General features: G+C 47.8%; 1 protein-coding gene across 2 annotated transcripts in view; it reads left to right on the forward strand.

Moving 5' to 3' along the window:
• Positions 1-22,878, forward strand: part of LOC144770216 (uncharacterized) — a 591,183-nt gene that overhangs the window by 282,315 nt on the left and 285,990 nt on the right. The gene's annotated exons all lie outside the window — the stretch shown is intronic.

Below are 22,878 nucleotides of genomic sequence, written 5' to 3' on the forward strand. Positions count from 1 at the left end.
AAAAGGCTGCAATCGGCCAGAAGACAGCAGGATTCTAACAATGTGCAATGAGTATTCCAGACCACCTCCACTTCATTCACACAACATTTCAAACCAACCTGCACAAAATTCTTTAAAAATTGGACGTCCCTCTCGTTGGATAGATGGGTTTTGGATGTCTTCCGTCACGGTCATACCCTAGAGTTTTTCAGTATCTTGCAACTACCCCTCCTCCGAAGGTACTAGATCGTCGTCTGCCAGATTTCAAGAGGGAAATAAAAATTCTTCTTTCCAAACGTGCCATAGAAAAGGTACCCTTGCGTTAGCGCAATCGTAGGTTTTATTCCCACTTCTTCCTAATCTTAAAGACAACAGGAAAATGGAGGCAGGTCTTGGACCTCCGGTTACTGAACAAATTCATCAAAAAACATTTTTCAAGATGTTGTCTCTGCAGGACATCCTTCTTCTTATGGAAAAAGGGGGATTATCTGTCATCTCTCAATCTTCTCGATGCTTATTTTCACATCCCCATTCACCCAAAGCAACGGAGATATCTCGGGTTCGAAGTGGCGGGGTGCCATTATCGGTTCAGAGTGCTTCCCTTAGGTTTGAAGTCGTCCCCCTTAGTCTTCACCAAATGCATGGCATGCCTTTCTGAGACACTCAGGTCTCCAGGTATTCCCTACCTGGACTATTGGTTGATAAAAGCTCCTTCGTTTCAGGCAGCCAGGAACTCTACTCAAACTTGCCGGAATCTCTTCCAGTCTCTGGTTCTCCACCTCAATCTAGAAAAGTCCTCTCTCATTCCTTCCAATTATCTGACTTTCCCAAGAGCTTGCATCGTTGCAAAGCTTTTCCAACTCTCGAAAGGGTATGACACGCCGTCTATCGTCAAAAAGGTCAATTTCTGTCAGAAAGTACAAATATATGCAGGGGATGATGTCCTCTTGCATTGAACTAATTCCAAATTGCTGTCTTCCTATGCGCCCACTGCAGGAGCAACTGGACACTCAATGGGTTCAATCCAAGGGGTCATTCAACAACATAATGCAAATCTCAACGGCTATAAAAACTGCAATTCTTGGTGGCTGATTGAGGAAAATGTGATTCTGGGCCTGTCCTTCATTCACTCAACCCCTCAGTTTGTGATGACGTCGGAGGCGTCCATGGAGGGCTGTGGAGCTCACCTCCAAGAGCTTCAAGTGCACCGAAAATGGTCCAAACAGGACTCGAAATGCCTTTTAGAGGTAAGAGCGGTGTTCTTGGGCCTCAAAGCATTCTTGCCTCGGATTCGTAGATCTTCAGTTCTGGTCCGGACGGCCAACACCACCACCATGTTTTATCTCCAGAAACAGGGTGGCACAAAATATCTGGTTCTCTGCCTTCAAGCGCATGAGATTTGGGAAGGCTTTTCCTCAACCAAATTTCACTCTTGAGTGGAGCACGTGCCGGGAGTCCGCAATCAGTGGGCCGACTCAATAGGGTGTCCAAACAGTGCCACATAGGGAGCTCAACAACCAGATGTTACAGATGGCCTTCTGGTCTTGGAGCTTTCCAACGTTCGATCTATTCGCTACGTACCTAAACAAAAAGTGCACCTTTTACGCAAGTTGGACTCCTCAGCCGGGATCGTGGGGAGACGCGTTCCCGACGTTTCCTCTCATTCCTCGAGTTCTCCAAAAAATAAAACGGGAGCCGTGCCGCATAAGTCTTATCGCTCCCGGGTGGGCAAAGCAATTTTGGTGCACAGAGCTTCTTTGCTTCTCTTTCGTCCAGGATCTTGTTTATATGGACAAGGGGCAAGTGATTCACCTGCAAATTCCCTCTCTTCACTTATCAGCTTGGCTCCTCACTTCATTGAATTTGAGAGTTTGAACATATCCAATGATTGCAAAGCAATTTAACTAAATTCTCCAGCTCCTTCCATGCTCAAATGTTACTCTGCAAAATGGAAAAGATTCTGTGTGTGGTTCAGCGTTCATTCTTTTCATTCACCCTGGAGCAAGTATGACCATATCTGTTACACCTAGCCAAGGCGGGACTCTCACATTCGTCCATTAAGATCCACCTTGCTGCGATTTCTAGATAGAGACGACGTCTGGATCAATCTTTGTGGTCTTATAGACTTATTAGGGAATTTTTAAAAGGCCTATAAAGGACCTGCCCACCGGTGAAATCTCCTCCAGTGCTATGGCAACTAAATATGGTCTTGTCACAACTAATGCGTTCTCCATTTGAACCTATACACAAATGTGACTTAAAATTTCTCTCCTGGAAGGTGGCCTTTCTCTTGCCCATTACATCAGCCAGACGTATCCGCAAGATCCAGGCTTTTTCTACAAAGGAACCATTTCTTCAATTGTTAGCAGATAGGGTTATTCTGCGTACAAATCCTTCTTTCATACCTAAAGTACCATCATATTATCGCATCAGCAAACCTATAATTCTGCCCACATTTCTTCCAAATCCGTCTTTGGTGGCGGAAAAATCGCTCAATTTTCTGGACATCAAACGCTGTTTGAAATTTTACCTGCAAAGGACAAAATCCTTTCGTAAGTCTTCTCAGCTGCTGGTTTCTTACTCTGCACCCAGGAAGGGACTCGCCCTAACTAGGGCCAGTATTACTCGCTGGGTCACTTCAGCTATTGTTTTCTGCCATGAGAAGTCTGGACATCCATTGCCTGCAAGAGTGCAGGCCCATTCGACGAGAAAGGTTGCAATTTCTTCAGCCCTGTTAGCGGGGGCTTCTCTCCCTGAGATATGCAGGGCAGCAACGTGGGCGAGGACGCCCACGTTCACAAAGCATTACTGCCTGGATGGTTGGCAGAAGGCAGATATAGCCGTGGAACAATGGGCTCTTTGTCATCTCTTTGCCTAAGGTAGGAGGCTTGTAGGCATCCTGATTTCTTTATCTATTTATGGTGTTTATTCTATTTGATGGTTATTTCTACTTGCATTTAGAGAATTCTGGTTTTATATGTATTCTTTACTGATACTGTCATGGTGGGATTGTTCGCCTTCCCGCCTTTATTGTTGTTTCTATTCATATATAGATATACTGCTCTTTAATCTGATTTAAGCATGTGAATCTATAAAAGATAGCATACTGGAGAAAAAACAAGTTACTTACCTGTACACTGTGGTTCTCCAGTATTGATACTTTGTATCGATTCACATGCGACCTGCCCTCCTCCCCCGGTTAGGCTCACCATTCTACGTCAGAGTTATATAATATATTGCACCCTTGTGCTCGAAATCTGAGGTGTGGTGGCTCTGTGGAGAGGGTTACTCTGGGGTCTCTGCTGTGATTGGCTGAACTTTGGATGTTATAAAATGAGGTTGATAGAGTGCTCAATTGAATTTTCTCTCTATGGAGGTCTATGTAATGTATTCAGTACTACTATTTCTACTGTTAGAGTGGGACTCCCACCATGACGACGGGGAAGATTCAAGTATGTGAATCTATAAAAGATATCAATACAGGAGAGCCACAGTGAGTGTACAGGTAAGTAACTTGCTTTTTCCCAACATCTTTCGAGATCGACATCTAAGGTAATGGTGTAGAGAGTGGGTATGTCATCTACCTCTCATTGACATCATGTAGCGCACGCCAGACACTTGTAAAACCCACAACCTCAAAGGATGTTGGAAACACCACAAAGTTCTATGTCGATTGTTGACAAAACTGCCAGCGTTCTTTACATCTACATCAGCTTATCCAGTATTTGGGTGTCTTTCATAGATTCACATGCCTGAATCATTCCCCGTCGTCGAGACGGGAGCCTCCGGTATATAAAAAAGTAATGTTTTAGAGACATACATAGAAAAGAATAGGCCTAAGGATCCCACCTTAGTGTCCTATCCACGTCCTTTTGTAAAAAGGACCAAAGTAAAGAAGCCAACCAATCAGCTACTACCTCCTTCTAGAACCTTCCTGTTAGGAGCCTAGGTCTCTCAGATTTTCTACCGCACGTTGTGCTATGGAGTCTCCACCTGAGTTCTCCTCAGGATTTTTCTTCAAAAAACGATTTTACCAAAAATTAATACTTTATGGCTGATTCACAGAAAAAGGGTCTCTTCAGAGCCTGTTCCTCGTGTGGAAAGAAAAGGCTCCATGTAGAGGACAAGCACGAAACCTGCTTTTATTGCCTCTACCCTCACCATCTACCCAAGGACTGTAAAATATGTAGGACCTTCTCAAATAAAACCCTGAAAGACAGAGAAGGGCGCCTGCTGCTCTGGCTGGACAGGCTGAAGAAGAGGACGGACGACCTGGTGTCAGAAGACGGTGAGAGTGTATCTGGTGCCTCACAATTTTCCTCGAAGAGGCCAAGGGTTACTTCCCCTAGCCCCTCAGACACCCCTCCTAAGAAGACTCTCAAGAAGTCCTCAGAGGGCAAAACCTCAGTGTCTGACAAGGATCTTCCTGTCTCCAGGAAGCTACCGCTGACCTCGACGATGACAGCGTCGATTATCTCTCCAGCGCGAAAAACTGCTTCAACGTCGACGACAGCATCGTCGGCCTCCTCATCAACGACGAAGACGACGCCTTCATCGACGGCGAGTATACCAGTGTCGTCGACGATTCCATTTTCACCGTCGACGACGAAGATCTTATCGTCGACGACGAAGTCGACGTCGACGACAAAGTCAAAGTCGCCGGCGATTGCACCGTCGACGACGACCATCCCGTCGACAAAAGACACGTCGACGAGAATACCGTCGACGGGGGCACCGTCGACGACGGGAAAATTACCGTTGACGAAGGTAGTGTCGACGAAGGCGCCGTCGACAAAGTCGTCGACGACCCCTGGAAATGCATCGTCCTCAGCGCCGCATGTGGCACCGCCAACAGGGAAATTGACAGAGTCTGCGTTACTATCCCAAGCCATGGATACCTTGCCGCCACAGACAGTCCATATGGCCATTAAAAGCTCAAGGAAACCAATTACGCCAGACCTGACGTCACCTAGTAGGGTGCAAAAGTTGCCTCCAACCTGCCTACTTCAAGGTGAGGAGTCGGAGGAGGAGTTGTACACACAAGTCACAAGCTCATCAGACCTTGTGGTCAAGTGCCAAAGCACTGATGAGGAAATGGAAGAAGTGGAACATACAGTCCACGCTCAAGTCCGCACACAGGTTACACCGATGGTGTGCTTACCAGCGGCCATAGTATCGGACCTGCAATTCTTAATACAGAACTAAAAACAGCGGTTTCCGGAGAAACCCACTCCGCCTACACCTACAGCTGTACACGCACCCACTCCATTGACCCGACACAAGCCGCCACCTCTGGTGCTTAGTAGGGAACAAGAGCCAGTGCAAGATATTCACTCGTCTGATGACGAACAAAGAGACCAGGAAGAGGGCGAGGTCCGTGAAGACAAGTCTGACCCAGATGCAGATCAAGACTATATCGCTCCTTCTCCAGCCTCCCCGGAACCACAGTCCTCAGAATCACCACCCGCAGACATCGGTGGATTCCGTAACCTTGTAGAGCGTGCAGCCAAACGATTCCATATGGCTATGGAATCTCAGGAAACCAAGTGCTTCCTGTACGACTTCAAGGAACCAACTAAAAAGACAACCAGGTCAATTCCCATCATTGACTTCATATGGAAGCAAGGGAAACTACTGATGCAAACACCAGCTTCAATCCCAGTAGTAGTACCCAGGCTCGATAAAAAATACAAGGCGACTTCATCGGCGCCAGCATGCCTCACAGGTCACCCCAAGGCAGATTCTGTGGTAACCCAAGCGGCACAGAAAAACTCACGTAACCCAGCATCGCCTCTGTCAACACCACCTGACAAAGAAGGCAGAAAACTGGATACTATTGGCAAGCGTTTCTCCACCACGTCGGCCATGACAGTGAAGGTGGCAAATTCAATAGCACTTCTGGGCCGCTACAATCGGCAACTCTGGGCGGATATTGCACCTTACCTATCTAACCTGCCAGAGGATTTAAAAGAGGAGGCTCATTCGCTTCTCTTGGAAGGCCAGACATCTGCCTCCGAGCTCATTGACTGCGCAATGGATGTCGCCATGACCGGTTTCAGGCAACTGGCAGGTGCTGCCGTACTCAGAAGATAAGGCTGACTCAAAGCCACCTCTTTCCGCCAGGAGGTGCAAACGAAGATTCTTGATATGCCCTACGACGGCCAGCATCTCTTCGGTGAAAAGATTGATGAGGCCTTAACTACTATCAAAAAGGACACGGACACTGCCAAAGCCCTTGGAACACTGCAATTCCGGAACCAGTCCTTTCGTGGAAACAAAAGTAGAGGACAATCTTCTTATAGAGGCACTTACCAGAACAGGTCCTCCTATTCATACAACCAGAACAGAACGCAATACCAACCGCGACAACAGCTGCAAGGGAGTCAGACTTCCTACGGCAAGTCGAACTACAGGGGGAAGAACCAGAAAAAACCCGCTGGCAACCGCCAATGACTTGTGTCAATGGCCAGTCCATCCACCATTGAACTTTTTAGAAGTTGGAGGGAAACTCTCACACTTCCTAGACAATTGGAAATTGATAACAACAGATCGGTGGGTGCTTCAGCTCATTCAATTTGGACATTCTCTAGAATTTGTCACGATTCCCCCGACAGCACCACCTCGCAAACGGTCCCACAGGCACCTACGATTGCTTCTTCAGGAAATCTCTTCCATGCTACAGAAGGGAGCGATAGAGAGAGTTCCACCAACCCACAACGGAAAAGGTTTCTACTCCCACTTCTTCCTGATCCACAAGAAAGGGAAAAAGTGGAGACCAATCCTCGACCTCAGGGCACTCAACGTGTTCCTAAAGAAACAATCATTCCGTATGGGAACACTCCAGGAAATCCTGGGACTACTGGAGGAAGGGGACTACATGACGTCCTTAGACCTGCAGGACGCTTACTACCATATTCCTATCCTCAAAGGGCACAGGAAATACCTCAGGTTTGCTGTAGCGGGGCAGCACTACCAATTTTGTGTCCTCCCGTTTGGCCTCAAATCCACTCCACGGATATTTACCAAATGCCTCTCCCCTGTGGTAGCCTTCCTTCGTCAACAAGGACACCAGGTCTTCCCATACCTGGACGACTGGCTGGTAAAGGCACCATCTGCGACCGGCGCAGCCAAATCCTCCAGCGCCTGTCTGGATATTTTTCAACGTCTAGGTTTGACCCTCAACCACGAGAAGTCGGCACTGGAACCCAACAAGGTCATTACATTTCTTGGGGCGACTCTAGACACGGAACGCGTCAAGGCTTTCCCCTCTCAGGAAAGAAAAGTCAAACTCATCTCCCTGGCCACGTCAGTGGCATCAAGGAAGACTTTACCGGTCCGCACCTTCAAGTCCCTCCTCGGCATGATGTCCTCATGTATCATGCTCATTCCCCACTGCCGCCTCAAGATGCGGCCACTCCAGGAGGAGTTGACGAACCAATGGACACAAAGTACAGGATCATTCGAGGACCGCATACGAGTCACTCGAACTATGGTCAACAACTTACAGTGGTGGAGATCGCTCAAACACCTGTCACAGGGATTGCCGTTCCTGCTTCCCGCAGAGCCACATGTGATAACAATGGACGCATCCCTGGAAGGCTGGGGAGCGGTCCTCCAAGAACTCCAGATCAATGGCAAGTGGACAAAACAGGAAACCCAGCTCCACATCAACCTATTGGAGTTAAGAGCGGTCTTCCTAGCTCTACAAGCTTTCCTACCACGCATTCGAAACTCCCCAGGACAGACAACACCACGACGATGCACTACCTGAACAAGCAGGGGGGACGCGATCGCTCCCACTATCTCGAGAATCGCAAAGAGTCTGGAACTGTCTTCTGGAACATGGGATAACGCTGAAAGCGGAGTACATCCCGGGCAAGGACAATGTCTTGGTGGACGCTCTGAGCAGAGAGGGGTCTCCATCCCACGAATGGGAGCTAGATATGGAAGTGCTGGCAGGGGCGTAACACAGGCCCCCGCGTTGCGGGGGGGCCACATGCTCCAGGGGGCCCCATCGCTCCAGAGCCCCAGCCCCAGCCCCTTCCCTCAGCAGAGGAAATTAATGGTGCGAAAGACACAGGAGGCCCCGAAGCCCCGGGCCGTGTTGCAGGGGGGCCGTGCTCCAGGGGGCCCCTCACTAATAAAATGGTGGGGCACTGCACGCCCGGCCTCCTAATTAATTAAACTGCCTGCCGTTTAAATGGCAAGTTCTTTATTAATTATGGCGCGCGCAGATGGCTTCGCGCCTGCGCAAGCCGCGATTGCGCGTCTTCAGGGTGGGGGAGGCGCTGTCTCTGCAGCAGCAGTTACGAGGACGGCAGCACTGCCCACCGCAGTAGTAGGTGAGAAGAGCGGCCAACGCCGGTGCATGCACGAGTCTGAAAGGGACCGTGGGCGCAGCAGCTGTGGTGAGTTGTGTGCAGCCAGAGTTCCTGCTGCTGCGCCCGCTAGAGCTGCACAGCCCCATGGACAGAACGAAGTGAGCCACGAGACTACGCTTTGGTGCTAGTCTTTGATATTAAATGCAAGAGAGGCAGCGAGTTCCAGGTCACAGGGGCCTCGGGCCATGCTGCGTTAGTCCTGGATGTTAAAGTAAGGAGTGCAGAGCTCCCGGTCGCTAGAGACATGCAGGGTCAGACCTCGGTGCTTCGAGCGGTGCCACAAAGGCCTACAGGCAGGCCAGGCCAGTCGACGACATTGAAGGTACGGGGAGGGCTGCACTGAGCTCCGGGTCACAAGTGGCAGGCTGGGACTATCCTGGATATTAACGCAGGGAGAGCGCGAGCACCTGGTGACTAGAGCCAGGCTGGCTCGGTAGGTTGGGTTAGAGGACCACAGAGTCCAGGTCACGGTTCAGTTTCGTCCCGGTTATTACTAGTACGGGGAGCGCCAAACTCAGGGTTACCGGGGACAGGCCATTCCAGGCCCAGATATCAAAGGCCGAGGATTTTAGAGCTCTGTCATTAGATTCAGACTGGCCTGGTCTGGGGTGGAAGAGCCTGGGGATTACAGGCCTCCGGCTTACTGCAGACCCGGCTGTGGTGCCTGTGTGAGCTCTGTAAGTGCACTTAGTAAGCATTAGAGGCAGCGCGGCCCATCCAGGTCTGGTCATTAAAGACACATTTTCAGCATACACCTGCACATAAAGTCCCTCCCCCTCCTGCTACAACTGCAAAAGGCAGTTTGCCCCAGGGCCATCATTAGGCAGAATGCAGGATGAAGAAAGCTTTCTTTCGCATTTCACGGGGTCTGGGGAAGGGGAGGGGGGCAGTGAACCCCGCATATGGAAGGTGGGTACACAGACACTTGGTCCCAGCCAACCCACTCTAACAGCATTAACCATGGAACACCTACATAGCACACACCGCAACCCACTCAGTGTAGTGCTGCGCACTAGCCCACCTTCAAAAGATCTGGGTTGGCTCTAGTGGGTTACAAAGTGTCAAACCTGCATGTACCCAACGTATGAGTCAATTTATGGTTGGCTTGTGATATAGCACACTATGATGCTTTTCTCAGCTTCAGGTTTGGCAAACAATACAGGGGGTTGATTCAATTAAGGGGATCAGAGGCTGGAATCGAGATAAATTATATCAAAGTAGAAATGCCTCTGACACCATAGATTTGACACATACTTTTGTACAATGCCCTATTTATTGACATTGACTGCGTTTATAATTATGCATTTTTCAAAAATTATTCATTGATACATGATAAGATGTAAGCACATAAATCGTAGTCATCTCCTTTAGTAAAAAAATGTTTTACCATAAATTCAAAAGATAATTTTCTAACATAAACATTTATCTACACAACATTTAACGATACTGTACACAAATACTAAACAATAAAATGACCTATAATCTCAATGTGTGTTGCTCACAGACAATTTTCAGTTTTGTTCCTCTTCCGAGTAGCTTAAAGAAAGAGGAGGGTCCTACTTTAAATCAGAAAAAGGGGTAACTAGCTTTGGGGTATCAATACTTTTCCCACAAAGACACGTTAATTATAATCCTGGATGAGGTCGAAGAATTCCTTTTTGTGAATTTTATGCCGTGGCGTGAGATACGTCTCTCACTGTATGTCCCAATGATTCACTAGGTCATAAGGCATGCACTTCTCCTGGCCTGAATCATAAGCCTACGCGTTTCGACCTTGTGTGCGATAACAGGAGCTGATTTAAGAAAGGTCTTCATCAGGGCTCGATGTTGTTCTTGTAGGACGCTCTGTTGTTCAGCGTATATTCTGTTCGAACGAGGACACAGCAGAACCCGGAGCCGAAGAGACGACCTCCAGCGAGGAGACGCCGCCCGGCAAGACGCCGAAAAATAAATAAAGAATATACGCTGAACAACAGAGCGTTCTGGAGAAACCCTTACAAGGACTCCGCCTTGCCAGATACATGAGAGTACCGCCACCACGTTGGGCACAGTGACCAACAAGACAACCATAACAAAGAGGAACTTTCACTTTCTTCATGTGGGTGTAGTATGATGTCCTACAAGAACAACATCGAGCCCTGATGAAGACCTTTCTTAAATCAGCTCCTGTTATCGCACACAAGGTCGAAACGCGTAGGCTTATGATTCAGGCCAGGAGAAGTGCATGCCTTATGACCTAGTGAATCATTGGGACATACAGTGAGAGACGTATCTCACGCCGCGGCATAAAATTCACAAAAAGGAATTCTTCGACCTCATCCAGGATTATAATTAACGTGTCTTTGTGGGAAAAGTATTGATACCCCAAAGCTAGTTACCCCTTTTTCTGATTTAAAGTAGGACCCTCCTCTTTCTTTAAGCTACTCGGAAGAGGAACAAAACTGAAAATTGTCTGTGAGCAACACACATTGAGATTATAGGTCATTTTATTGTTTAGTATTTGTGTACAGTATCGTTAAATGTTGTGTAGATGTTTATGTTAGAAAATTATCTTTTGAATTTATGGTAAAACATTTTTTTACTAAAGGAGATGACTACGATTTATGTGCTTACATCTTATCATGTATCAATGAATAATTTTTGAAAAATGCATAATTATAAACGCAGTCAATGTCAATAAATAGGGCATTGTACAAAAGTATGTGTCAAATCTATGGTGTCAGAGGCATTTCTACTTTGATATAATTTCTCAGCTTCAGTGCACATCTCAGAAGACAGAGGAGGGCAGAAGGAGCAAAAGAGAAAGGATACACTTTACGATTGAGAGCGTGGGGTAAGGACGTGATGGTTTTTGGAAGAGTAAGATAAGGACAGCCTGTGTTAAGAGGGGCAGGGAGAGAGGAGGACATTAAAAAAGCGCAGAGCCGTTTTATTCCATCCGTCTTCCAAAAATGACGCACGTTGGCGTTCTTGGTAATTGTATAGGCATGAACATCTGTCCGCCATTTCGAGTCATGCATTTGCAAGCACACATAACAAAAGTATACCAAAAAGGCGTGAGAAGTGGGAAAAGAGGAGCGCGGGTGGCGGTCAAGTTGAAGGCATAGGAGAAGGAAACAGAATCGTTTCAAAGCATACGTAGGCAATGTGTGTGAAAGAAGATAAGGGGTAGATGGTTACAGTAGACAATACATGTTGGTTATGCTTTTGCTGTGTTGTGTTGGTGCTTAATAGACACTTTAGCCCAGGACGAGACATTCAGACGCGGAGAGAGGTTCGTAGAGAAATCTTAGGATGGCAGAGAATAGTAGCAGTGAAAATGAATACTTATAGGATGGGGTTTTGGTCATATGACGTCATATTGCAGTTTGATGGTGTGGGTGAGCGGCAGGAGGGTCAGGGAGTCTGTGAGCTGGCGATTCAGAGCATATTCTCACGGAGCAATGCGAGTCTGTTTGAAGCAGGTACACAGCCCAAAAGCTGAAGAATGCCTCTTCTAGCCAGTTCCGAGGGAGTCTGAATCACTGGTCTAGCGATATGCACGTCTCCGCAGTAGGCGCAATAACCCACCGAGCTATTTCCGTATATTGGTTGAAAAAAGCGCTTTAGTACCAGTGATGTACTTCCACCTGACAGATATAGCATGGCAAACATACATGCTAAAATAATAATATGCTGTTAAGTTCTGGCAGAACAGCCCAGCTAGCTGGCAATCTAGTGTTCCTAATTCTTTAAATAAAATCTGGGGGCTGATAACACAAGACTTTGTGCTGACGCAAAGTGTGGCAAAGTTGTGGAAGGGTATTTACTTTCCAGAGCCAATGATGCTTCCCTTCTGAGTGGGAATTGCTCTTTGTGCTGTTTTGTACAATTTCGCGTGATGGTGACATTAGCTATCAGTGCAGCTATCCATAGTTTTTGATGCAAAGGCCGTCTACCATGATAGTCAGACTGGGTTTTGCATAAAAAACGATCACTTCCTTGCACAAAGTTAGAAAAATGCTTTCATTTCTCTAACCATTTCACACATGGCGCTGCGGCATAGGACAGCTCACATCCGATGTGGGGAATGTTATAGAAATTGCCTAGGCATGGGCTTTTGTAGTGCAAGGGTATAGCTATAGTCAGGGCCACTGGATTTATGCGGCATTGGGGGGCCAAATTATGGGGCAGGGTTAAGTAAATTATGCCGCAAGAAAAGGCAAATTATGTGGCATTATGTGGTACATTTTGTGATAGTATTACTTCTTTATTTTGTCAATTTTTAACTTGTTATCACTGTCTGGGCTTTAGTTGCACCTCTTTAGTACCAGTTTAACACCCAAATATAGGCAATATTCAACGGAAAGGTGACCATTCCACCTTTGCAAAGGGACTTCGACGGTGCTGCAACACGTGTTGCTGCGTTTTTACTAACTTTTGAACAATTAGAGTTAGAAACTATTTTTGTTGCTAAAATCTGCATATTATACAGCAGATGATGGATTAGGTAGCAAATGCGGCAAATCTATAATTATGCAAAAAACGCAGCAGCTGCACAATCGCATAATTCCACAAACCTTCACCCACAAACACACACACAACATACATTTAAAAGCATTTTTTATTTACCTCCATTGCCATGGAGGGTCATATTCGAGCTAATTCTACTTCATTTATATTATTCACGATTAGTGCAATATAAAATTGACACAAAACAAAGAAAGCGGAGTGCCAACCAGCCAATCTCTATAAGGATTAGTTGCCCCTCTGTTCCTGGCACTATCTAGCCACCTTTGGGGTCAGGGGGCGCAAAGGCAGTGCCAGGGGTCGCAAGGGACTAGCCAGGTGTCGCAGAAGCTACCCCTGGCAAGCTGTAAGCTATGTCCATGCTTTTCAGTCCAAGAGGAGTCAAAGCAACACACACAACTCCCTGCTCCTTCTAAGAACAATACATTGAGGTCGACAGTTCACCTTACTTGAGAGGCCAGTCCGGAGCACTCAGCCAGTCCCTCTTCTCTGGTCATTCAGCTGAGGTCAGCTGTTTTAGGGGCTACAATGAAGACAGGACCTTACCTACAGTCGTAGATCACACAGTAGGCGCTTCCGCAGAGGGATGCGCCCTGTGTTTTTTAGTGGCTACACTAGTGACGTACTGAGGTGCATGGAGTCATTCTCCAGTAGACGGGACAGTCTCCTCTGGAGCTCTCAGCCCTGCCCGGGGCCAGGGCCGGTAGGACATTGTGTCCTCATTTGCAGGTTCCGCCGTTGTTTTGTGAAGCTGCTTCTGGATGAAGTTATTTCCTGTGGTGTCAAGTGTGGGGTCCTTCTGTGAACTGTTCCTGGCCACCCTCTATGGGCCTCACGAGGATTGTCTGGTGACGTCTTGTCCTTCATTGGTGATCTGGCATAAATTGACGAGGTGATCATTTCTCTTCTCAGGGCATTGGTACAGCTGGATTCTTTTTAGTAGTAATTTGACTGATGATTGAGGCACAGACGATTGTGAAACCGCTCTCAAAAGGCTAGAAGAGCGCATCCTCATGGCCCTTGATAAGACAGCCCCGATCTATCTCGCCAAGACAGGGTGCAGAGACAGGAAATCAGCTCCTTGGTTTACACCCGAACTACAAGCGGCTAAATCGGCATGTAAAAAACTGGAACGGAGATGGCGGATAGATTTCTGCCCTCTGAGTAAGTTAAACTACAAAGAGCTGCAGAAAAAATATCATACGATGGTACGTGGAGCTAAAGCCACCCATTATAAAATACGCATTGGGGAAGCAGAAAACGCATCGAAAGAGCTCTTTAAAATTTTTAAAGAGATCTCGGTGGTTCTTAACTCAACCACCCAGGACACTGACTCGGTAGCAGAAGCAAACAAAATAGCCAAATACTTTGCAGGAAAGGTCAGGAATATATATGCTACCTTCTCCCAACAAACCAGAAGAGGGTATAAAATTTGAAGTAATTAGGGCAGCAGACAACACAGAAGAGGGATTGAAACTCTTCTCGGTTCCTCCCCCAGAGATACTCTGTAGCCTCTGCCAGGGAATCAAATCGGGTTCCCCTCGAGATCCGGCCCCTCCAAGGATAATGGGAGATAGCCTCTCGGTACTAGAGCCGTACATCAGGCATATACTCCAGATCTCTTTTTCCACAGAACATCTTCCGGAAGAATGGAAAAAAGCGATTGTGCTCCCCATAAAGAAAAAGCCCAATATAAGCCAGGACATACTGGAGAATCTGAGACCTATTTCTCTGCTCCCCTATTTAGCCAAAGTGGCGGAGAAAGTGGCAAATGGTCAATTAATGACACATCTAGAAAAAACTAACTCCCTATACCCCTCGCAATCGGGCTTCAGGGCGGGCTTCTCCACAGAGACAGCCCTCCTGAGAGCGACTGAGTTCCTAAGACAGGGGGCGGATGCTGGCAACACCATGGCCTTGGTGATGCTTGACCTCAGTGCGGCATTCGACACTGTAGCCCATTCCATCTTACTACAGTGTCTAGTCAAGGCGGGTGTCACCAGCTCCGCACTGGGGTGGCTGAAATCCTTCCTCACGGGCAGAAGCTTTCAGGTGCAAAAGGGCTCGTGTAGATCAGCAGAGATGGCCTTAGAACAGGGGTTCCTCAGGGCTCGGCCCTGAGTCCAACTCTTTTCAATCTTTACATGACCCCCCTGGCCGAAGTGGTGCGAGCGTACGGGGTAGAGTTGGTCTCCTACGCAGACGACACACAACTGCTGATCTCGTTGTCTCAAGTACCATTAATGACAGCATCTAATTTTAAGGCTTGCATGCAAGCACTTGCAGAATGGATGGACGCACACTGCTTGAAATTAAATGGATCTAAAACGGAGGTAATGGTTGTGGGTGGGAACAACTTGAGTTGGTCTCCAGATTGGTGGCCTACCTGTCTGGGTCCTAGGCCTGTTCCCTGTAAAGAAGCCAAAAACCTGGGTATATGGGTTGATCCCACTCTGTCCTACGAAGGCCACATTCGTCGCCTCGTAGGAAAGTGTTTTGGGGTTCTGAAAACACTAAATCGCACCCTTGATTTACTCCCGCTGGATGCTAGACGCACTGACTCAGGCGCTGGTGACATCCCGTATGGACTACGGGAATGTTTTGTTACTGGGTGCTACAGAGCACAGTCTAGAGCGCCTACAGGTCCTTCAAAATACAGCAGCTCGTCTTGTTCTTCGACTCCCCAGAAGAGCAGCATCGAAATCAGCATTAGCGACTCTACACTGGCTACCGATCAAAAAAAGAGTGATGTTTAAAGCTCTCTTAATGTGCCATAGGATACTCCAACATAAAGCCCCTCCCTATCTGCAAGACCTAGTACTTAGGTATGAGCCAACCAGAGCCATACGCTCAGAGGGGATGGGTCTGCTGACGATCCCCCGTGTAAAAAGAGCAAAGCTAGGTGGTCGCTCCTTTAGAGCTGTAGCGGCAAAAAACTGGAATGCTCTACCGACATCTCTAAGACTGGAAGAGTCAGAAACTAAATTTAGAACTATGCTAAAAACATACTTATACAAACTATAAGCAGCTGATAAGGCAGTGGGAGGTGGGATGTCTGCTCTGATAACTTGCTCTCCACAGCGCGGGGACACGCCGGGAAGGCGTCACCAGGCGCTTTATAAACTATCTTATTATTATTACTGGGCTGCAAAATATATTATATGAAGAATGGTTTAGGCTGAGGAACTTGTGTCCGAAAGGAATATCTGGAATGACATCTTTTACTGCTACTTAGAAGCCTGTAGTTATTGCCTCAGATGATTCAGTTAGCAGAACTTAGTCAGTCTTTAATTAATCTGCACAGTGGGTCATCTTCAGTAGACGATGAAGGATGTGGTGGTCCTATGTTGTGTGCGCTGTGAGGACTTGTGTAAAACACGTTGGCGCTGTAAGATGACCCTTGAAACACTGGTGAGAAATGTACGCTGATTATCCTCTCCCTTTAAGTAAACTTCAAGACTTTGAAACTGCCAGATCTTGGATTTTTGTATTGACAACACATCGATGGAGTAAGAAGGGATAATTTGTAGCATGGTTCCATGTATTAAAGATTTTTTGACTACACCCATTCTCCAGAGAGGTGAAATGGTAATCATCTTTGTTGAGAGTGTGAAAGATGTGGTGCCCATCTTACTTGAGAAGGAAAAGGCTCTGCCTTTGGCCACCAAAGGAGACCCAATCATGTTGAACCTGGGGTGGGTCGGGGACAATCGGTATTTGCCCGGCGGTATTGCCTCTGTGACCCTCTAGTTATTTAATCAATGAAGAGGCAGGCGCTGGAGACTGGAAGGCAGGAAACAAGGTTTTTATTCTCTCCGGAGGAGAACACAACAAAACGGGCAGAAGGTATCGTTCTGAGGTGCTCTAACTACATTTCTGAGGCCTGGCCTCTTATACACTGTTTTATGACTTTATTGCAGATTACATATTCATGTTAAAACTTTGATGTATGGAAAAGACATTCCCGGAACTCCCCTTTGGGCCCGTTCCCACACGCATTTACAGTTGAAGTCCCCACCCTAGTCACACCAGGTGATGAGTATCGCGCAGCTGGATATTCCGTCGATTCACGGGACGTGGGGGGTTTGATCGGATCTCATGGAGTGGGGGCTTTGATCAACCCGGGGATCCTTTGATGGGGGAAGCTTTCTATTGTACGGGGAGGGGCAAGGAATGGTATCGGCAGAGCTGGGTGTCGGCCTGGGAACGGGGAAGACAAACGGGCACACGGGGAAAAAGGGGATTTGCATCTAAGGGCCGGAGATCATGAAAGGGAAGAAGGGAGGTGTCGCGCTGGGAACAGGATGAGGGCCTGGGGCAGAGCAGCGCCGAAGAGGGGTTTATGATTCTAGGCAGGTGCAAGCAGGGGGTTGGTCAGCGTGCAGGTTTAGTGAAGGCGAAGGGCTATGTCAGGGGCCAGCGGCATGCAAAAGGGTTCGTTCTGATCGGGGCATCTTAAAATGGCGGGTGTGCACGACAAAAGTGTGGCATCAGGGGAAGAGGCAAGATGGCGCAGATAATGTTCACCAAAACGTACTAATTTTCAACAGTCCTCCCTTTAACATATTCAAGACATCTTGCTGGTTCATTTTCTACTCGGTTCTATTGTGGTGGGCATGAGAAAGAAAACGGTAGGAACCCTAGATGAAAAAGAGTTGTAAACAATACATTTTAGCATTTCTAGTTTTTAGGAGGTGGACCTATTTGATAAACTTTGATCAATTTGTTTAGCAGGAAAGTCATAAAAATGTAATACAAAAAACGATTCTGTAGCGAGAGCAGCAAGTACATTTCATAACGTGAACTGGTAGGTTATTACATATATCAGATTCGGATTGGAGCATGATCAATACAATGGCGGCTGGGAGAGAAATGAGGCATAGCAGAAACGGTGATTGAGGATGTCAAAATGTTCGAAGTTAACGAGTTCTCATTATTCTTTGTTGTCTTTCGTTGGTGCGGTGGAACACCGGCGATGGAGCTACGGGTCCAGCTCTATTCTAGGTCTCGCGTTGCAGGGCACGATCTTTCCCTCGTATTCCTGGTCGGAAAGGTCCTTTTCGCCCTGTGTCCTTTGAGGTGATTGTCAGAAAGTTCAGATGGAAGAAAAGCGTACAAAACAGTCCATAGGGTAGGTCGGAGGAAAAGGGGGATGGAGCAAGGCCAAATTAGGAACAAACTAGGGGAACGAGAGACTTCAGATAGGCGGGCGTGTGACCGAATTCAGAGAGCGGGGACTTGTCGGCAAACACTGGACATCGAGCAGGGGCATCAGGTCGGCCCTTTCTTCTCATGTTGTCGAAAACAGTGCCTCGTCCTGCAGCTCTTTTCTGTCGTGGTCTCGCCTTGGCTAATGTCGCAGGTGTTCCTTAGTCTGCGGTCAGGCCTCGTGCTCCCACATCCGGTCCTTCTCTCCTCCAACAGCAGTACCCTTAAACAAGTTTGAAAAGACAGTCTTTAGAGAATTTGCAGATGAAGATAATCAAAAAGTCTATTTCTCTCCCAGCTCCAGGCAAAGAATGAAAATGTCCGTTATATTAATGTTCACAACTGGCATATGAATGACCGGTGACGAGCCTGTTGGATTTACTATGACTTTCCTTCACAATTATTTATTACAGTCACGACAGTTCATCTGATGGTGACCCACCTTCGTAAGACGGGTTTGACAAAGATGTGCCGTTCTCTAGGGCTTTATATTTACCAAGGGTACTGTGTGCTATCGACATGGTACTAAACAGATATTTTGCTGATGGACGAACATAGGCTAAACATTTATTTTCTATCAATGCCTCCTGCTTTTCAACTAAACATTTTCGCTTTCGGCATGGTACAGTGTAATGGTTTTCTTTGCTCCAGTCTAATCTTAAACTTTGCAAAACATCATTCTGGTCCCTATGCAGCCTCTCGCGGCCGGATTACTAAATTAGAGAAGACAGGGGTCTCATCGGAAGACACCTAGGGACATAGAAAACTTATGGTAAGGGCGTAAATCGACCCGTCTCTCACAACCGGGAATGAGGGGTAGTTTCATAACTCCAATTTGGAGCGGCTGATACAAGGGATGTAACAGGGGTGATCATTTTTCCTGTTTGGGTATTGCGACAATTCGGGGCGGGGAGGGTCACGTATTCTGGGGTCCTTGTTTTATACCATAGGAGCCGTTGACATGTAGTTCCCTTATTACGGGCCAGATTAGGGAACCTCTGTCGTCTTACCTGTCCTTTCCCTTACGGCCCAACCTCGGTTCATTGGCTTCTAGCGGAAAAGGAGAGGTAATGACACGGTCTCAGGGTGATTGTATTAAAGACAAGTTTTTGTGCAAATACTGACGGTATTTGAAGCCAATTAGGTGGTGCGCTAGGGGTGGCAGTCTGCCAATTTCGGGGCTAATCGCTCGGAAGAGTGGGAGTGCAAAAATAGAGAGAGAGAGAGAGAGAGAGAGAGAGAGAGAGAGAGAGAGAGAGAGAGAGAGAGAGAGAGAGAGAGAGAGAGAGAGAGAGAGAGAGAGAGAGAGAGAGAGAGAGAGAGAGAGAGAGAGAGAGAGAGAGAGAGAGAGAGAGAGAGAGAGAGAGAGAGAGAGAGCAACGGCAGGCTAAATAGTACACGTGCAACAGAGAGGGTGGCAGTGTATTCAAGAAAGGCTATTTAGTGCATTACACAGTAAAGGACATTCGCGGGTCTGCGTTAGAATCTTGTAATCATGCAGTTTGAGCATTAGACAGGGTAGAGGGGACGTGCCTTGAGAAAAGGAAAGAAGAAAGGAGGTACCATTTTGTCGCACTTTCTCGCACTCTCGGTCCTTCGACCAGTTGGGTCAGCGCCTCGGTCACACACACACATTCTCTCATAGTTTCGCATCATACGTGACATGGGTTCATTCGTCCGGTCTGGTTTAAGGGTGATCACTTTTTATCAGGTCGTGCTAATTTCTCGGGTTTGTTCGATACGTGAGTAGATTGCAGGCGTGCTTAGGCACCACCTGCGGCGCTAGTCTGCTTCGTGTATTAGACATGGCAAGGCTTCAGATCTTCGCCACACCTCGGCCGTAATCTCTGATGTAACCTGCAGAGGGAGGAAAAAAGGGGGGGGTGGGGGAGACAGCATTCGCGCATATTCAGATACATGGATTCATAAGTCCTTTACTTACCTCTTACTCGTCTTTCCTCCTCGGGGCAGGGTCCCGGGGATATGGTTTCTGGGGTCGGGAGGGGAGAGGGGCAGTGTGTCCTTATAGGTCGTGTGCGGGGAAAACGTAAAAAGGAAACCAGAGGTGCCTAGTGCGAGGTATCTAGTCAAAGGATGTATCTCACTATCGGGATCCTTAAACCTCTTTCAACGCTGTGGCGTTCTAAGGTTCTTCGGTTCTTGGGTCAGCTCCGTTCCCTGATACCTTGGAGCGTTGTACTTTATAACATTTACATCATTTCATTTCACCCTCCTTTTACATTCCCTCATTTACACCGTTCGTTTTACCCATCCTTGGAAGTCAAGGTCTTCCTCCACGCGAGAGTTCATGAGTCAGTCGCGTACTTTGAAGGCAGAGTGTCGTGTTGTCGATCCGATCCGTCCTCCAGGGCGGGGCAACCATCTTCTTTCAACCTTAAAGAGAGAGCAGAGTAGGGTGCACAGAAAAGAACTTTCCCACCGATCCCACATTTTTTTTATTTTTTTTTTTTTTAAATAAAGCATGCAATACCCGTCCATAGTTTCAAAAAACTTTATTTTGCAAAATCATTTCAGCACGTGGATTATGAGGGTGCGGTCGTATTTGGCCGGTCGTGGCAATGGCTAAAGTGCGTACAGTGGGGGGTGTCGTTTGCAGCAATAAAAACATCGGAAAGTTTTATTCATTCATTTGTAAGAAACTAAAACGTCTATTAATTGGATGGGGGTTCGGGGGCATTTATTTTCATAATTTAGAAGCATAATCATAATAGTTGCAATCAGATTTCCTATATGCATACCGTACGTGTGCGTCGTAAATGAGGTTTACATCAGCTATAAAAATATAATACATTGTACATTTGTAATCAACATTTTTAACGGGGATCCTTTCATACTGTTCGTCGAGTGAGTTCTCCTTGTCTTTTCTAGCCAAGTGTACAAAGGATCATATAAAGTCTCAGAACATCAAGTTTATATTAGTGCGAAGGAACACCACGAGGTGTTCGTAAGTTCCGATTGATACCAGCGCCATTTTGGGCGGGGCCGGCTCAGTCCGGAAGCAGCATCAGGGGGAAATGTTTCCCATTACTGGCAGTTTGGACCAGAGTCCTTTTCGGCAGTTCTAGAATTTATGCTAACAGAAGGAGTGGCAATGTCATGTTTGTTTCGTTGGCGATCAAGGCAGCCGTCCCTTACCGGAAGCCTGCAGAGGCCGAAGGTTCCGCCGGGGACTTTTGTAGGGTCTCCAAGGCTGCGGAGATGCTGTCGGAGATGGGGGCTCGTGCCCCTGTGGGCAAATGTCCGAGTTATATTGCTGGTCAAAGTTACTCTAGTGGCCGGGGCCCGCCTTCCAGCGGACCCAGACGCCATTTTGAGGCCCTACAGGGGCCACTCTCGTCGAGTTTGCAAGAGCGGAAGAGATCCTTCGGAGTGAAAGGAAGAGGTCCCTGTTGTGTGAAAGCGGGACGTTCAGCTGGGGTGCAGCTGTGATGCCCCCACCTGGGGGGGGCGAGGGAGACTCGTTCGCGCCGTCTCCTTCTCCCGGTGCACTCCATGCTGTTCTTTTTCATCGCCCCGCATGAAGGTCTCTCCACATCCGGTGTTCCCCAAGTCTTGTGCTCAGTGCTGTGGGAGTATGGCCACCTGTGGCGCGCATTCGGCGCGGCACGAGTATCAGTGCAGTCATTGCAGGTTCGGTGTTCCGAAAATATGGCCACCATTGCACGTTCGGTGCTGCGCAAATACTGGGGCGCCACCATGGTGTGTTCGGTGCTGTGGAAGTATTGGCACCATCGCCTGACTGGGGGTGTTCGGCGTTGGGCCGGGGGCTGGGAGACCTCCTATCGGTGGAGGTGGGAGAGGCTCGTCCGCGTCGCCTCTCCCTCCCAGCCCAACTTGGACAAATTGTTGTGGAGGTACGTGCAGGACATCCCGCCGTCCAGAGCTGCTGCGGCTGTTACGGAAGGGAAAAGAAAGAGGTGTCTCGTCCCTCTCTGGACATGTGGCGGGACTACTTAAGTCTATCCAGGCCCGTTGCGGCTGGGCCGAGGAGGCATGTGGCGGGACTGCCTGCAACTGTCCAGGGCCGCTGCGGCTGGACTCCGCTGGCCCCTGCCTCTCCTCCGGCTTCCCCATATGTTAAGATTTCCTGACCAAGAGTTGGCAGCGGGGCCCGCCTTATATGGGTTGTCGCTGGTTGGGCGTAGCCGTAACCCTGCCCTACTTTGGAAGGTTCCAGAAGGGGGGGGGGCGAATGTTCTGTTTGACTTCCATTTTCTACAGTTTACCGTTATTATTTCTTGTTTGCTGTGTTAAATTAAAAGTTCAAGTTCATCAATGGTCTACGGATTTTGTTGTACCATTTCTTTCTTTCCAGGTTGCTTTTATGCTAAGTTTCTGCTTAACAGAGGTTGAGTAACACGAAAACACGTGTAGAGGGATGACGCAGATTCGTACATTACATACACACAAACTCAGACGGGGGGACAGTACAAATACGACATACAAAGACCCAAGACGAATAAAAACAGTTATTGGTCATAATTATCTCTGTCCGTCTGTGAATTTTAAAGCGAGGCTGGGTTCCCGTCTTGACGTTGCCCGACCTAGGAGAACTTGAGCATGCCGCTGAAATTGTCCTGGCGAAATCTGTGCCATCGGGCATAATCAAACGTGGTGGTTCTATCCGGTCTGTCTATGTAAGTCGGGTTCTTCTTTGTCTCGCGCTTTTTCTCGTACTGCCGGTCTGTCGTTCCTGTCGGCCCTTTGCCTTTACTCACGCTCAGTAGAGTCGGGCATTGGGCTTTCCAGTGTCCGACATATCTACAAAAAGCGCATTGGT

The sequence above is a fragment of the Lissotriton helveticus genome, chromosome 7 (assembly GCF_964261635.1).
Source record: "Lissotriton helveticus chromosome 7, aLisHel1.1, whole genome shotgun sequence".
Taxonomy (NCBI): Eukaryota; Metazoa; Chordata; class Amphibia; order Caudata; family Salamandridae; genus Lissotriton; species Lissotriton helveticus.